This window comes from Nannospalax galili, unplaced genomic scaffold, assembly GCF_000622305.1.
Source record: "Nannospalax galili isolate Female #2095 unplaced genomic scaffold, S.galili_v1.0 scaffold216, whole genome shotgun sequence".
Classification (NCBI taxonomy): domain Eukaryota; kingdom Metazoa; phylum Chordata; class Mammalia; order Rodentia; family Spalacidae; genus Nannospalax; species Nannospalax galili.
This window is the reverse complement of record NW_008339003.1, coordinates 1,828,315-1,845,612: the sequence shown is the minus strand read 5'-3', so window position 1 is coordinate 1,845,612 and position 17,298 is coordinate 1,828,315.

Here is a 17,298-nt window from a genome sequence, read left to right as displayed (position 1 = left end):
ATGCCATCCTCTGAAGGGGTTACCCAAATTGCCAATAGGGAATCGGGATGCTGACCGCTCTGGCTTCTTCCATGCTGAACAGGGGCGCAGGGTGAGGCAATTGGAATACCCCCTCAGTGGGTCTATCTAAAGACTCCCAAACTGCATAACTCTTATCTCTAAGGGGAAAAGAAAGTCATTGAATCATGACTAGGAGATGTGAAGGAGAAGTAAAGGCAAGAGTAGTTAGCATTACAAGTTCTAGACAGGGAACCAGAAAAAAGTCAGAGTATAGTGTCAGACACTAAGAGTTTTACTGTATTGTTTGGTCTGTAGAGCAACATGAGGTACTGTTCTTCCTAGTTAATAGTGTGGTTAAGTGGCTTTTGTTCTCTTTGCCTTCTAAGTTGCTGAAGAATTAAATAGATAGGTATGTTCTGAATCAGCAGGATAAAATAGGTTTATTGCAGGTTCCTTCCGTGAACATTGTACTTGCTTCTTAACTGTCATGAAATATCTGAGACACTGTATTATTGCATAAGGAAAGATTGCTCATAGGAACATCGTAGTCTACACATTTCTTGAGATAGTCAGTGTTACTCTGGAACCCAGCTATAGCACTGGGTATACATACCCAGTTTCCCTGCAACTCTGAAGGTGTGCTTATTTTGATCTTGGCTCTGGGGCTCTTCTCTGGATTACCTTTAGACAACATGAAAAGTTACTCTATTTTGTTTTTGTTTTCTTTTGTTTGTATTTGACAATACTCTCTCTCTTTCTTATGCCCATAAGACTTCAGAGCTAGGAGAGATTGTATGTCTTCTGAGTTATTGGTGTGGTTATTTTATGGGTACTGTGAATTTTCCCGACTATCTTGTTTTCTCTCTATGGTCCCCTGGAAATCAGAACAAATCACCTTTTGTCATGACACGTAATGTTCAGTTCACACTTCTTAGACTGACTCTAACCTTAGCCTCCTTTTCTTTCTCCTTCCTTGCTGGCAAGAGCATGTATTTGGGGTCAGACCACCACCAGAATTCAAAGTCTATTACAATTGTTTCTCAATGTGGGATTTGGGCAAGTTAGCCTCTCTTAGCCATTGTTTTTTATCTGCATAGTGTGAGAAGAATTAAATATTAGATGGCTGAGCGATTAAGAACACCGGCTGCTCTTGCAGAGGACTGGGTTCGATTCCCAGCACCCACATGGTGGCCATGAACCGTCCTTAACTCCAGTTCCAGGGCAATCCAAAGCCCTCTTCTGACGTCTGTGGCATTGCATGACATACATGCAGGCAATACACTCATACACATAAATTTTTTTAAAAAAAGAATTAAAAGAAATGATGAATGAGGAATTCTTAGACCATTGACGGATACATGTTTATATCCATTAAGTCTCTATTCTGCTCAAATATTTGTAGATCTATTGAAATCTTTTTATATGAGGCTCAGTATAAATAAATATTGAAATTATCTTTTTGTTGTCTTTCTGTCTAGATGTAATATGAAAACATGAGTCTAAATACTTTCACAAAGTTGACATCTTTTCCAAACTATGTTAGACTGAGTCTATAAATCACAAGTATAGGTATTTTTGTTTTGTTTATTTTCATAAACTAGTTAGAGAATTTAGGAAAAACCCAGAAGTGTGTTTATGAATAACTTTAAATAATGCAGAATTGATATTCTGTAAACTTAGAGAATTATATTAGGAAAATGTAAACTTCTGACTACAGTAGGATAGAAAGAATCTATTAAGTAGACAACTATAAGTCCTTATAAAAAGGGGAAAATGTGCCAAATAAATATATAAAATTTTGCAAATACTTTACCTTTTCAAGGAAATGAAAGCATTTATTCCACTGTGTGGGAGAAGCATTTGAGTTTCAACCACAAATGTGAGCATGTCTGGGCAGCTGAGCTCAAACAGAAGTGGCTGGCTTGGCCCTCTTTCTCCAGCAAACTCATGAAAGATGAGTTAATTATGTTAATTCTCTGGTCTGTGAAAACCCCACTGATGGTAAATAGGTATTGAGGGGATATTGGTCTTAGAATTTAGTTTTACTTCTTCAAAGCTTGAGCAACCTAAACAATAGGAAAATATTTCCGTAGATGCTTGGAAGCAGTATTAAATACCAGGAAGTAAATTGTCAGGGGTAAGCGTTTTCATTTTCAATTGATTTGAATTTTATTGTTAAAACCCTTTGCATTATGTTAAAAATAAGTTTTGTTTTTTAATTTCTGGCTTGTTTTTAAATGCGAAAATTAATGCTAAAGTTAAATGCTAACTTTCTCATTTAGCTGTTTATAAATGCCAGAATTAGAGTGTTTAGATTAGATGGGTAGGATGCATAAAGAACGGAAAGAGAAAGAAACTCGAAGGAAAATATGTGTCTGTTATTCCATAAAAACATGAAAAAAGCTGGGAACTATCACTGAAGTAAGATCCAGTCTTCTCGTCAATTTTAGAGTCCAAAGTTGAACAGCTTAGCTCAGCTCCTGACCTAGTGGTAACACTCCACAAGCTGAATGAGGAAAGCTGTGGGCAGAGCTCCTGCTCCTGGCACTCTCTAGGTTGGTATCTCCGACCAGAGTCAGATCCCCGCTCCACATGCAGGCTTCTGAAGCCGAGGAGGCCAAAGCAGAGGAAAGAGGCAACGTCTGTGGATCGCTGCCTGGACTCAAATTAGCATTAGCGCGCTACTTTTCTTGTTCCCCGAAATACCATACTTTACTAGTTAAAGGTAAGAGAGGTGGACATTCACTGAAAGAATTATGCATCAAACTGTTTAACATCCAATTTAATTTAATCCACGGAAAAACGCTGTAATTTATCTTCTCCACTGCACATATGAGAAAAGTGAAGGTCAGAGAAAGTGCAGCTACTAAGTGCAGTGATGCTGGGGCTTTGATAGCTGCAGTTATGGCCTGATGACATAGAATATGTTATAATGCAAATCCTCCAACACAGTCAAATGCTCACTTGAAATAGAGTGAGTCTATCACATGAACACACGACCATGGTGGAGCCATGATTCTACATCCCCTGTAATTCAAACAATTTCAGCTAGTGTAAGTGAGATTTTTACTTTGAGTAGGTCCCTTAAAACTGTCAGTGATATCTGAATATTGGTGGAGAATGGAAAGCTAACTTCTGTTTTCACATTTGACTATCTTTCATCAAAGCCCACTCAATCACTGTGCAAATTTATGCCCTTATCCTTATAGACACAGGAAGGCATGCCTGTATTATTTATCAAGTGAAATTAGAGGAAAAAATGAACATTTTTTTTCTATTCTAAAAGATCAAATTAAAACAGATAAAGTATTATCCTAAGAAATACTTTAAATCTTTAAAGTTGGACTCCTAAAGTTGTTTAGGATAAACAGGACAGGTGAACTGTCTTGGACAACATTTACACTTGGGGAATACAAACCAGGTCTTATCTGGGGTATCTACTACATATGTTAATAATGATATATATCTCAAGATGTAGGTGATGACAAACTTACTGACCTTAACTTTTCTTAATTTCCTTCATGTTTAGGACTCATCAGTGCCGGCTTTCCATTTCCCTTAACTATGTGTTATTGCACAGTTGAAGAATGAAAAACAATTTCTACTTGACGGGGGACTAGCCACTTGCTGAACTGTCTACCTTTCTATACACTTTTGCTTGTGATTTTAGAAAACATTTTATTATTTTTATTTTATGATAAGTATGAGTGTATTGCCTGCGTGTATGTAAGTGAACCCATTCTGTGCATGCTTACGGAGCTCAGAAGAGGGCTTTGGATCCCATCGAACTGAGTTATGGATGATTGTTATTCGCCATATGGGTCCTAGGAATTGAACCAGAGTCCTCTGCAGAAGCGGTCAGTGTTCTTAACTGCTAAACCACTTGAAAAAGTTCCTTACTTGTGTTTTAAGCGGAGTGTTATTTTAGTTAAATTTGGGTCCAATGGCCTACAAACACAAATTATGGAAAAATGAAAACACATTGTATCAGTTTATAGGTTAATAAATTGAGATTCTTATTTCAAAGAATCCTGAAGCTGTATTTATAAGTACAAATTGCAAGAGACTATTTTAGATCAGCATCTGATATATTTGGTATATTTTATTTGGAAATCTCTTTGGTCCTGAAGTATTTGCTAGACCTGAACACGTCACATGCAGAAGATTTAGCTGCTGAGCAAAGCTCAATCTAGTAAAATTAAGAAGCCCAGATTTGCCTCTGGGAGCAGGGAGAATTATTGTCTCCAAGAGATGACCGAGCACTTTCATGTCAACCTGAGGGATACAGTTCTGGAGATGATTTCAGACAACTGGCTCACAAATGAGAGAATTTTTGTGTGGGTGGCGGCCTCACCTCTTTCCTGGAGCCATGAAAACCCATCAGGGATGCATTGTCTGGCTCTGTCTATTAAGCTAGGATATTTATAGACATTTTCTTGTCTACTGAATTAATACTTCTAATCTCTGTAGTACTATGTATTGCGAAAGTGAGGACAACCATTTTTAATTTTAAAGTGTATTGATCAGCCTAATAGATGTATTTTACAAATGTGTGAAGAGAGACAGATAATCATAGTGCTGGCCAGAAAGTTCACTCCCAACTGCAGAAGTCCTTCATATGTGTGTCTTCTTGGTGACTCTGAGCTGTCAACATGCACCCACTAGTGGCTCCCAGGTTCCAAATTGCCTTGTATTTGGGAGAACAGCTATAGACATTCCAAGCAGTACTTAAAGATAATACAACTAACTCTGGATTTTAAAAGTTGATGGAAAGCAGAAATATAAACAGGTGATTCTTGGTGGACAACTCTTATTTTTATAATCTATTTTCTTTTCTTTTTTCTTCTCAAGCAATCTTTCAATGTAGCACCTATTAAATGAGAAAACACACTCAGCTGACATCCAGGCATGCTTGAATTTATCTTGTTCTTTCTATCTTGACTTTGCTTAAAAAGTAATTTTAAAAATGTAGACAACAGCTAAGACTGGTCACGTGTCATAGAAGAGCGTCCCTCTACCAGGTGGATTCTCCAGTCCTCAAGCAGTTTCTCACTTATTTGCAGGTTTTTAATCAGAGACCATTGATGCATTTTAATTGCCATCATGGGGAAACATTTAGCTCAGTTCATTGGAAGGTATAAAAGAAAGCTGCTTACGACAAAAGAGGAAGCTACGGAATCAAATACTATGGGGCCATGTGTACTTAAGATAAATGCGGGTGGTTCACCATCTCATGTTCTACTTTGCGAGTTAATCTCTTTGATTTTTACTCCTCTCTCTTGCTTCCTTTGGATGCACGTCATTGGTTTTTTATATTTTCTCTTTGGATGCACGTCATTGGTTTTTTATATTTTCTCTTTTTATTTAAATTTTGAAAAGTTTTTGAGATTTCCATCTGTGTGCATCAGTCCCACGCCTCCCTCTCCGCTTGGATTTACATCTTTTTTTTTTTTTTTTTTTTGTTTTTTTTCTTTTTATTAAAATTTTTAAAATTTTTTGAGTTTTCCTTCTTGTTTCTTCACCCCCGCCCCCCCCCCCCCCCGCTTGGATTTTCATCTTTTTTTTTTTTTTTGGTCTTTTTGAGACAGGGTCTCCCTGTAGCCCCAGCTGCCCTGGAACTCACTAGGTAGCCCGGGCGGGCCTCGAACTCACAGAGATCCGCCTGCCTCTGCCTCCCAAGTGCTGGGATTAAAGGCGTGCGCCACCACGCACGGCTAGGATTTACATCTTTTTAATACACTTGTTTTCTTATAGTCACTAAGGCTGAGAATAATTTGGCTATCAGTTAGTATAGGACTATAAAAGTGAGTCTTTCTAGGCAATAGATGGCCATCTATAAAATGAAGAATTAATCAATACACATACGCAAAGTTGCTGGTATACGTGAGTTTCCTACTTGACCACATATGATATTGCTAGAGACTTTTCAGAATGGAAGCACAAAAGTTGGATTTTCATGAAGACTTAGCATAATGGAAAAGTCATGACCAAGCTGAAAGTTTTGAAAGAGCAGAAATACTTTGAAAAAAAAAAAGAGGAAGCTGGTCCTCACAGAAGCTGACATGTGGACCCATGCCTCAGACAGCATGTGGTGTGGTGATTGACATAGGAAGAGACTGCTGACCTATGTGCTCTGCTGACCTAATTCCTCTCTGTGCAAAGATGTGCCTTTTTTCCTTCTCTGTAATGTCTGCAAGATTTTTAATAAGTTCTATTTGTGCTTGAGTTGATTTGAATGAATTTCATTAAAATGATTCCTAAACCACAGTTTAAGGTGCACGTCTTTAAAATCAATACCTCTACTGTACTTGAACTGCCACTACTGTTGATCTTGCAGTCACTCAGGTCGTCAACCTTGGCATGGCCATCAACTCATTTCTCACTGGCATTACCTGCAGCAGTTCCTGAGGTGTGTGTCACACTTCTTGCTGACTAAACGTCACACTCTAAGCAATGCTATTTTATGTATGTCTCCTGCTTTCCATCACTATGATGATATACCTGAAAGAATTAACATTTTAAAAGAAAAGAACTATTTTTATTTATATGTTTTGGAGATGTTAGTCCATGACTGGCTGGCTCTCTTGCTTTGGGATTCTGACAAGGCTGCACACAATGGGGCAGTAGAACACTGCAGAGCAAGCTGCCCCCTTCATCAACCAGGAAACAAGAGTGACCTTCTTATTTTGTTTTTCCTTTTCCTTTTTTCCTTAGTTTTCTAGCAAATTCCATACACCACAAAAGGAAGGAAATGTCTGGTGATGTCTCCTCATTCTTCCTGGCATGTTCATCTATGGAAACTCTTCAACAGTTGTAGCCCTACTGGCTCCCTTCCTCCTTTCTTCATTAACAAATTCAAATACACTTGCAGTCTTTATTTCTGTGCAATGCCCTATTTCTAACGGCTGTGTACTGTGTCCTGATAGCTGAAAATGGGTCCTCATGCCCAAGCCCTTTATTGTGATATGGCTAAACACACCTTCCCCTACCTTCCCTCATGTTAACTCTCTGTGGGGCAGGCTCTTCATTCACTTAGGCTCGAAACCACCCGGTCGTCTTTGACTCATCTACAGCTTGAGCCTTTGCAGCCAATTAGTCATGAAATTATACTGCTTCTACCTTCTAATTGTTTCCTGTAGCCTTCTCTTCTGATTCACGATCACGCTGACCACCGCTGACTAGGCCTCCACCGTGTCCTACGTGAGCTATGGGGTAGCTTCCTAGTTACTCTTACTTCCTCGGTGTTTTCCTGTCCTAAGTCAACTTCTCATCTCTCTTCTGTTAAAAATTTACAAAACGTTCCCATTTCTTCTTACATCAATGTACTTTCTTGAGCTTCTAGCTTCTCTATAGTTTGAGTCTGAGTTATCCATCTGGCTTCATCGTCCCTAACCCTTCCTTGCATTTTTCTCCAGTCAGGCTGTCTTTAATGGGTGTCCTGGGTTTTCTTGGCCTTTCGTTCTACAGGTAGAAGAAAATGAACGTTCAGACCTCCGTGTGGGAATCAAAGGGGCCCAGGCTGGAATCCAGCTTCCGTTTGGGTGTCCCTCTAGCTATGTGACCCGAGGCAAATGCTTGGCTCCTTGCATTTTGGTTTCCTACTAGGAAGAACTTCACGGTATATAGTGAGACACAAAAGAAATAATGTAAATTAAGTTTCTGAAAGTATCAAGTGCTTGATAAAGGTTGTTTCTACCAGTTTTACTGCAGGTTCTCTTTCCTGTCTTGCTGTACATTTTTTTTCTCTGAAGCCTTAACCAAATTGTGTTCTAAAGTCCTAAAGAATAAGCAGATAACATAACCAAGTGTGGGTCTGAATTGCAAGTTGAGAAGATGAGTATAAAGTGATGTGCAGGAATTTAGGAGTCTTTGCCTTAACTTATTCCTCTAATAATTAACTTAGACCACACACATAATTATTCTGAATCCTAATTTTCTCCTTTCAAAAAATAGCACAATTACTGTTTCTACTTCAGTTGTTACAGGATCAAATAAATTTACCTCGGAAAAATTTCAGGATATATTTTCACTGTATATTAAGCTGTATTTTCACTGTGTAGTTAATATATTTCACTGGACATATTTTCACTGCACATTTCACTGTATATTTTTACCATTTATTTATCTCATTACATAAATAAGAACTGATTGCTTATATATTTTGACAAAATTTGCCTATTGATTTGTGGCATACATATAGATTTTTTTGGAAAGTAATTGCAAAATTATGGCCCCGTAGGTGCCAACAACGAGTCTTTATTACAATATTGAAATGACTGTGAAGAAGTTCAAACTTCTATGTTCATTTGTGTATATAACACCCTGTTTTGGTCTACTCTGTGAAGGTTACATAATCTTCAAACATGTTAACAAAATTTTGTCCTATCTCTAGTAGGAAAAGCTAGCTGGGTGTGGTGACTAAACCCCAGCACTTAGGAGGCTGATACAGGAGGATTTTTGTGACTTTGAGGACATTCTGGGTTATATAGTGAGTACCAGGTGAGCCTAAGCTACAAAGTGAGACCTTGTCAAGGAGGCTGGGGGGCGGGGGGCAAAGCTAAACTAACCTGGTTCAGTTTGGAAGCTAACCCCCAGCTTGGTTCCACCCGTGGTAATTGGCGTTATTGAAACTGGGAAGCAGGAAGGACGGCCACAGGGACTTTCCCAGTTTCTGTGATTCACATTTCGGAGCCACTGGGGCAAAATTTAGAGAGTACTCACTCCTTTTTAAATGCCAGGTTCTCACCTCTAGACAATTATTTTTTGGTAAACAATTTTAAAAAAATCTAGACACACCCCTTGGGAAAACAAACAGTCTATGAAGCCATCACACTTGCAGCCTCGACCTAACCCATTCACAGGCTTCTTAACCGCAGACACAATGAAGAGATGCGACGCAGTAATTCAAGGTGGTTGTTAGCTGAGCCCTCCGTTTAATCTCAACTCTGGAAATTTTGTAAATAAGAATGTATGTAGTAAATATTGAGATTCCCCCCACACCCCAAGAAACCACTTAGAATCTCTAGGAGTTCATCCTGCAGGCATTCTCTATGTTGATGTTTTTGGAAGAAATAATAACTTTGGTTCACAGGTTCTGTGGAGAACCCTGGGGACCAAAGGGCTCCCCAGCCCAATCTTTAAAGCCAATAGGCTAATATAACTCCTTTGGCAATTAGAAGAATGAATGATGATAATAATAGCAAGAGAGCAAACTTGCCACTAAGATTTGTGACCAAGAAAGCGCACTGAAAGCAGTGAACGCAGCAGCAGAAAGTATTGGATTTAAGAAACCTGGATGACATAGATATTCAGGCTGTTTGGCTGTGACTTTGCTAAAGGAACTTTTCCTTTTTTTTTCAGTTTTTTCTGCAGTGAAGAGCTAAGAAAGTGAATTGCATTTTCTTTTCAGTAAAAACTTGTATTTGAGTGGAATTTGAAATGAAAATAAGCTTATAATAATATTTTTATGATCAATATTCATACTTTTCTAATATAAGAACTTTTATTTTTGAGACAAGGTCTCCCTATAGCCCTAGCTGGGCTGGAACTTGCTATGTAGACCTAGCTGGCCTTGAACTCACAGAAATTCGTCTTCCTCTGTTTCCTGAGTGCTGGGATTAAAATTAAAGGCCTGTACCACGGTACTGGGAAATGCAAGATATTTGAAAAGGCTTTCTTTTTCAAAAGTCCCCCTTTTGGCTACTTCTACCTCATCAGATTTCTAGGCCTAACTTTCAGTTACAGGGAGGTGTTGTGCCAGGTGTTGGCCTTTCATTTTGTTTTTCTTTAAGCTATTTTTAGTGATTCTTTGAGAGTTTTGTACAATGTATTTTGATTATATCCCCTCCTTCAACTACTTGCCTTTTTAAAAATCAGTTTTTTTCTCCTCATTGCTTTCGTTTAATTTGAAATAATTATATTAAACATTAAAGTCTATTCACTGAATTGAATTTAATCTTTTTTACTAAAAATTATCCATTACTTCTATTTTATGTGTATTGCCTACAAGTAAGTGCCTCCATGTCATGTAATACCAACAAAGGTCAGAAGATGGTGTCGGATGCCCTGGAACTGGAGTTATGGATGGTTGTTAGCTGCCATATGGGTGCTGGGAATCAAACTTGGGTCTTCTGTAAGAACAGTCAGTGCTTCTAAGTGCTGAGCCATCTCTCTAGCCCCTGAATTTAATCTTTACTAGGGAAGATAGCGGATATATATATATACATATATATATATATATATATATATTTAACTTATTCCCTTATGAATTGTAATAAGCAGGAAAAGAAATAGCCAAAGACCACTTTGTAAGACTCTACTATCAAAATATTAATGCTATTTGAAATTATCTTCCTTGTTTCTGCTACAATTCAAAGCTTATGTATTTGAAAGGAGAAAACCCTGAAATGTAAAGACCTCTCTCTCTCCTCTCTCCTTCCCCTTCCCTTATCCTCCCCTCCTAGCTCCCTCCTTCCTTCCTTTCCTCCTCCTTCTTTCTTTTCTTTTTATGTTGTGCGTATGAGTATATTACCTGCATGTATGTAAGTCACTCACGTCATGCAATGCCCACAGAGATTTGCAAATGGTTGTTAGCTGCCATGTGGGTGCTGGGAATCACACCTGGGTCCTCTGCAAGAGCAGACAGTACTTTAACCACTGAGTAATCTTCTCCAGCCCCTTTCCGCTTAATTTTTTGATAGAAATGCTCTATCTATAATATAGGTTTTTTGAAGGACAAGGGGACCACATGCTAAGAGTGAATTGGAGTTTTGGTATTAGGCATGGCTAATAAACTCAATATTTTAAACACAGCATGAAGTGAGGAGTAAAGAATAAACATTTTCTTGTACCACAAAGGAAGAAAATGAGCTTGTAGAAATTCCACAGAAATGGGTAATATGTTTGCAAATCTTAGTTACCCTCAGAAAGATGCTTCAAAGATTATTTCCTGTATGTGGCATATTCAAACAACAACTCCTAACCCAACTCCTGGGCTTTGTTGACTGAGATTATCACTATTACACAGGTTGTCTAATTTCATACCTTTCCATCTTAGTTATATGAACACATTGACTTTCCAGCATTTTGTGCTGTGCCCACCCAGCCTCATTGTTCATGACAGTGTGCTTTCTATCCACTAATTTTTCTTCTCAGATGTCTACAACCTGAAGTTAAAGAGAAAATGGGAGGATAACCCCAATATGAAGGGTAGAAAAGATTAAAAGGCAAATGGAAAATACCAGTTTTTTTCAGTCCAGGCTACAAATCTCAATTGTATTTCAGGAGCTAGGCAACTTCTTGCAAGAAGGTTTTCCCCTGTTGCTGTGACAGGTCACCATTTCTAATCTGAGGGTCACAGCCAAGTTCCCTGTTTAGTAATTGCTTGATTTGACATCCGTCTTGACCTTTATTTATTGTGACCTTTCTGGTTAGGGGTCACAAAAGCAAAAGAAAAGCGTTTTATAAATGCCTTGATGATGGAAGATGAGACGGGAGCTCTCTTACCCTCCCTATGAATATATGTATTAAGTGTAGAAGCGTTTTAACAATCTGGTGCAGTCCGCAGTAGAAAAGACTATCATCATTTCTATCGCATTCTGGCGACCTGTTTTGTAATGGTTTTGCGGTGATGAGCATAGGTACTAGAAGTGGCAACACCTTGTTCAATGAAAAAACTTGACCATGAGATTCATTATTTTTTGTTCAGATCAGAATTCAGAAGCATGCAATTGTGGTGTCACAGATAGAAAGTGTCAATTTCCAAACACTGAGCCGGGCCCAAGGAACGAGCACTGGGTACGCGTTCTCCCTGTGCGCCAGGCACACACTCTGGGGGCTCATCTTTTACCACTGGAAATGAGATGGCCATTCGATGCCCAATTCCTCTCTCACGTATCATTAGATACAGATCAGACATGCTTTCAACCTTTCCAAAGGCAAAGGCAAAATTTTAGTTTCTTTCTAAAGTAATATAACTAAATAAAACTCAGGCTTTGCGTCTTGTCTCATAGGCCGGGGACGCAAGTTTGAAAGCGAGATGCCACATTTTCTTTGACAAATGTTTGTCTTAATCAGATCTATTTATTTATTATTTATTATTTTTATTATTTATTTATTTATTTATTTACATTTTTGAGATAGGGTCTCCCTGTAGCTCCAGCTGGCCTGGAACTCACTATGTAGACCAGCTGGTGTCAAACTCAGAGATCCGCTGGCCTCTGCCTCCCGAGTGCTGGGATTAAAGACCTGCACTACTATGCCTGGCTTAATCAGATGATTTTTAGCTAGTAATTTTTCATTTGTTTTATTTTGAGACAGGGTCACCCTGTAGCCCCATCTGTACTGGAACTCACTATATAGACCATGTTGGTCTCCAACTTTCAGAGATCTACCTGCCTTTTGCCTCCCAAGTGCTGGGATTAAAGGTGCGTGCCACCACCCCCGGTTTATCTAGTAATATTTAAGCTCTTACTTAGAAGACACAGAATACAGTATCCAAGAGCCTGGTTTATACAATTTGGAAAGGTGATCATCCTTTTTCTTGGTTAATGTAATTGTACAAGAAACACTCAAATGCAACTGTCAGTGTGGTACATGCACTTTCATAACAACAGGCCACAAACTGAGCCACATTAACAACAGAGATTGACTCTCAACTTGAAAAAATGGGGTCTGACATCCCACAGTGAGCCAGGCGGGGCTTCGGAAGGCAGGAAGGAGTGATCTGAGATAGCTCCTAGTTCCTGGGTGGAATGACTCCAGTCTCACATAGCATTCTGTGTCACATTTGTCATTTTCTCCTTTCATAGGGACACCAGGCGTATTTTTCTTGAGACCCCTCCTATACCCACATGAATTCATCATAACTAAATTCACCTGCAGTAATCTTATTTCCGAATAAAGTCATATTCTGAAGCACTAGGTTATGTTAAAGGCATAAATATTTGAGTTTCTAAAGGACACAACACAAGACTAAATGGAGTTTATATTCACTTTTAAAAACAATGCATCACACTGCAGCCTGGTGTCATAATTTTGCCCCCAAAATGTTGCTCATTACTAGAAGAAATGCATTCATGGGGTTATATCAAATTAATGCTGGTATTGTTTTCTCTCAACTCTTCAATTAGTAGAAATACCCTAAGCAGCTCTGATGAATACTTCATGTAAGGGAAGAGTTGCCCTGGAAGCAGGTCATGTGTAAGGACGATCCCATCTCAATTCAAGGTGCTTTGGAACACAGAATTCCTTTTTCCTTGTTATTAATTCTAACACTTCTTTGGTGCCATGTTTCCAAATATGACTGGTTTTCCTTTGACTAGCCTTATCTAGGATTAGAACTATTTTCCTAGGTCTTTCAGAGCTGTGCTGCTTTCTTGTTAAAAACAGTATGGAAAGTGTTTAGAACACAGGCTACAGAGCCGGAAGACTCAGGTCCTGCGTTTTGTCACTTGGCGCACTTGGGAAAGCCACACAGTCTCCTCAGGGTCTCCGTTCTCCATCTCTGTCGGTGATGGTTTCAACCTCGGTTGGCTTTGTTGTACCAATGCTAGTCAGAATTCAGTAGACTCTCCAGGGCCCAACAAGAGGAACAGCGAGAAAGACAAGGTCCTGGCTCCACATGCCCTGACAGCTCCCACCCCCATCTCTCAGGGAACAGCTGGGGAGTAGAGTGGTCTACAGACTGCTTATCTGAGATGATCTTGGCTTAATGCTGAATAACATATGGAAAATCTCTAGCCTGGCTTCTGTGGTTTCCTTGCTCTAAAGTCCTGATGCTTTTATTTGAACAAATATTATTATGAAACAAGATTGTACATCATATTTTTAAGAAAGAAAAGAAACCTAAGTGGTCATGGTAGTATACATCCTAGCACGCTATAGAGACTGACTCTGAATCATGGCAAGTTCCAGGCCATCCTGGGCTACATAGTGAGAGGCAGTCTCAGCAGCAGCAACAACAAAAACCACAAGCAGCCACAGGAAATAGTGTCATGTAGAGTGTGTAGTCTTGAAGACTTTTTCGTTTGTATATTACAAATTTTAGGTACATTACACTTGATATGTTGACTTTGCTCAGCACTACCATCTCCATCTTTCATCTTGCCTCACTCACAAGTATCTGATTATTATCAGCACTACCAGTCTATTTCATATGTACTTTTTGCCCGACCTAATTTTGAGGCTGAATTAGTAGATGAATGAGGCAGATTAGTGGCTGGAACATTATGCATTGGACGTTACAGACTTTCAAGGAAAAATGTCTAAACCGAGCACTGGAAAAACATCAGCAGTTAATTTCAGTCAGGAAGACATGGGAGGCAAAGGGAGAAGGACTGTGAGGAGTATGAGAGATGAAAGGCCGAGCTTTCCACCCTCCCACCCCTCCCTCAAAGAGACAGCACTTAGGAGACTGGAGAGGAAGAATTTGGAGGGCCTGCCAAAGCCAGGCGGATAATGACCAGGATCTGAGCCTAGGGCTGGACACACAAAATTTTAGTGGGGAAATAGAGGAAGAGAAGTTGAATCTGCCTTCCTCACAAACAGGAAGGCCATCCGTGCCAAAGCACGGAGACCGAGGATGACCCTGCAGGCGCTGGCAGTTATAAAGGATTTAAAAGCTGAGTGATCATTTAAAGCCTGTCCAGATGAGACAATTTTGGAGAAGGAAGCATGCTAGTCATTAAGCACTATGGAGGGTATGTGGAATGCAGGATTCCCTCAGCCAAGTAGACCAGTTACATGAAGAGTGGGGTCTAAGGAGAGCAGTGTAGGACACTTACAGCCCAGGCTCTGGAGTCAGACACAGCTGTACTCGAATCCCTCATGAACAGATCAGGGACGTTTCTGCTCTTCACAGGCCACATGTTTTGATCATACAGTTTTCGCCTCTCTAAGCCTCGGACTCTTCATGTGTAGCACGGGGTCGCACCACTAATGTGGTAGGGTTTCTCGAGCATCAGAAGAAAAAACTTTAGGTGAGACACACAGTTATTCCCAAGTCCGTAAATTCCAAAACGGAGAAGGATCAGAACTTCTTCAGTAGCCAGTGTGGTCTACATGAGGTGTGGGAAATAGTGTTCTTGTCCACAGGGGACGTGGCATGGTGGTGCCAGGACTGTTCATCTCGTTCATCTCATCGTGTCCCTCAAAGCCAGGTGTCTGATTATTACTCTTACTCACGGCTGCTGGATGACAGTGAGGGTACTCCAAAGTACACTACTGCTATCCAGTGTTAAAGCAAACATTTTAATTATTGAAATTCTGTGTTCAAGCAATGATGAAACACTTGTTCATAAATTAATAAAAAGATCTGTTTTAAAACCAAATGCTCATGCCTTGAAATCTACTTCAGAAACTTAATTTTTTTTCCTTGAAATTTTTTGCAACTGAGCCCTGTTCTCTGAAGTAAAACTTGGCACAGCAAAGTGAACCCTTGGGTGTTGTTGAGCCACTGCATGGGGTGTTTTCTTTCTTTGCTGTGTCATCTTTTAATTTTAGTGTCATATAAAATTAGACAATTTTAGTAATCATTCTACCTTCCAGTGAATAAGACTTTCTTCCACTTTATCTCATCATATAATTAAGATCCATTAGCTACTGTTAGGGGATTTGGTTAAGTCGTCTTTAAGTTCATGAAAACAAAAATGAATGGCCTTCCACAATTTTAAGAAGAGTCACCGACTTTGGAAGCCTGTGAGAAGCTGCTGTCAACAATTCTCCTCAGATATTACTGTGTTGTGAGCTTCATCACACCTTTTAAAGACCTTATCAGAGTTTTTATGTAAACTTGCTAAAAGGTTTTAGATTTATAAAGCAACATTAGCTAATTATAAGAAGCTGCTTATTGTGAAAATAATTTTCTAGGGAGGTTAAGTATTTTCAGCAGTGATTACTGGCATATTTTTAGTAAGGGTATGAAACTAAATCAGCAGAAATTAACTGGACATTTGATACTGATATTGAAAACTAGGCATAGTTTTGCTTTTATTTCTTCAGAAAAGACATAGAACAGGACTTCATGGTCTACGAGATATGATAGAACTTTCCCCCTTGTAATGTATGAAAAGGATTTTTCTAGAAACGACATTTTGTATATCACAACATGTTTTTAATACCGGTATAGTCACATTTTTTAAAGGAAAGATCTTTCCCATTGTACCATAGAACCAAAATAATACGTTTAATTCTGGGTTGTTGAAGATGGTAATTATTGAGATAGTGTGTTTTGTTTCAGCATGTCTCTATGGGAAGAATTGGTTGAAAGTTGAAATGAGCCTGGGGAGATATTTATGATGTCAGACGACTGGGCAGGATGTTGAGGATGCCCAGTCATGCTGTCTCCTCGTCTGCTCTTTACAAATACAGAACAGGGCAGCTTACATCATAGGTCATAAACAAGCCTGCTCTTGGTGAGAAGCTCAGGTATGGAGGATACCCATGCTCTGGGGCAGGGGGTTCAGATGCCAGGTAAGAGGGTAATGCAGCTATCCATCCCATGGGAACCTGAGGCTCAGGCTCCACGTGACTTTTATTCAAGTCAAGAAAGTAGATCCTTGACAATGTTCTTCAGTGAAAATACAAGCAAATTCTGTAAGTGGGCACTGAAACAGCTTCAAAATAACATTTGTAAAGATTATTTTGTATTCATAAGGAGCATGTGGGTGATTCATTTCAAATAATCTGTTAGAGGAAAATACATTTTCAAATCCTGAAATACACCATCCTCTGTTGAGCAGAGGTGCAGGTATGTGGTGGGCATCTCACGAGTCCAAAGGAGCTCAGTGGCTCCTCAGGCTCCTAGCTCGTCTCTCCTAGTCAGGCTTGCATTGGTGACCATGCCACAGGACTGGAGTATCCGTGCCTCCTCTCCTAAGGACCTTCTCTTTCTTATTTTCTTCCCCACTTACTTTGAAGTCCCTGACATTTATTCCAAAGGCGCAACTCTGGTAACAGATGTGAGGGTGAGATATTAGACAAAGTCAGGTTGAGAAAGCGCAAACAGAGGAAGAGGAAGAAAACTCAAATCTGTAGAGCTCCGTGCTTATCTGCTTTATGGAGCATATAGCATATGTCATTTGACTGCCTTAAGTTGTATTTGTAAGAAATTATAAAAGCATCTCATTTTGTATACAGTGAGACCCTTAGAGAAGGTGATATCTGGGGTATTTTTTGTTGACTTTGTTCTTTTGAAACAGGGTTCCATTCTATAGCACATGTTGGCTTTGAACTTGCAGCAATCTTCCCTCCTTGGCCTCCCAAGTGCTATGGTTACAGGGAGGTATGAACTAGCACAGC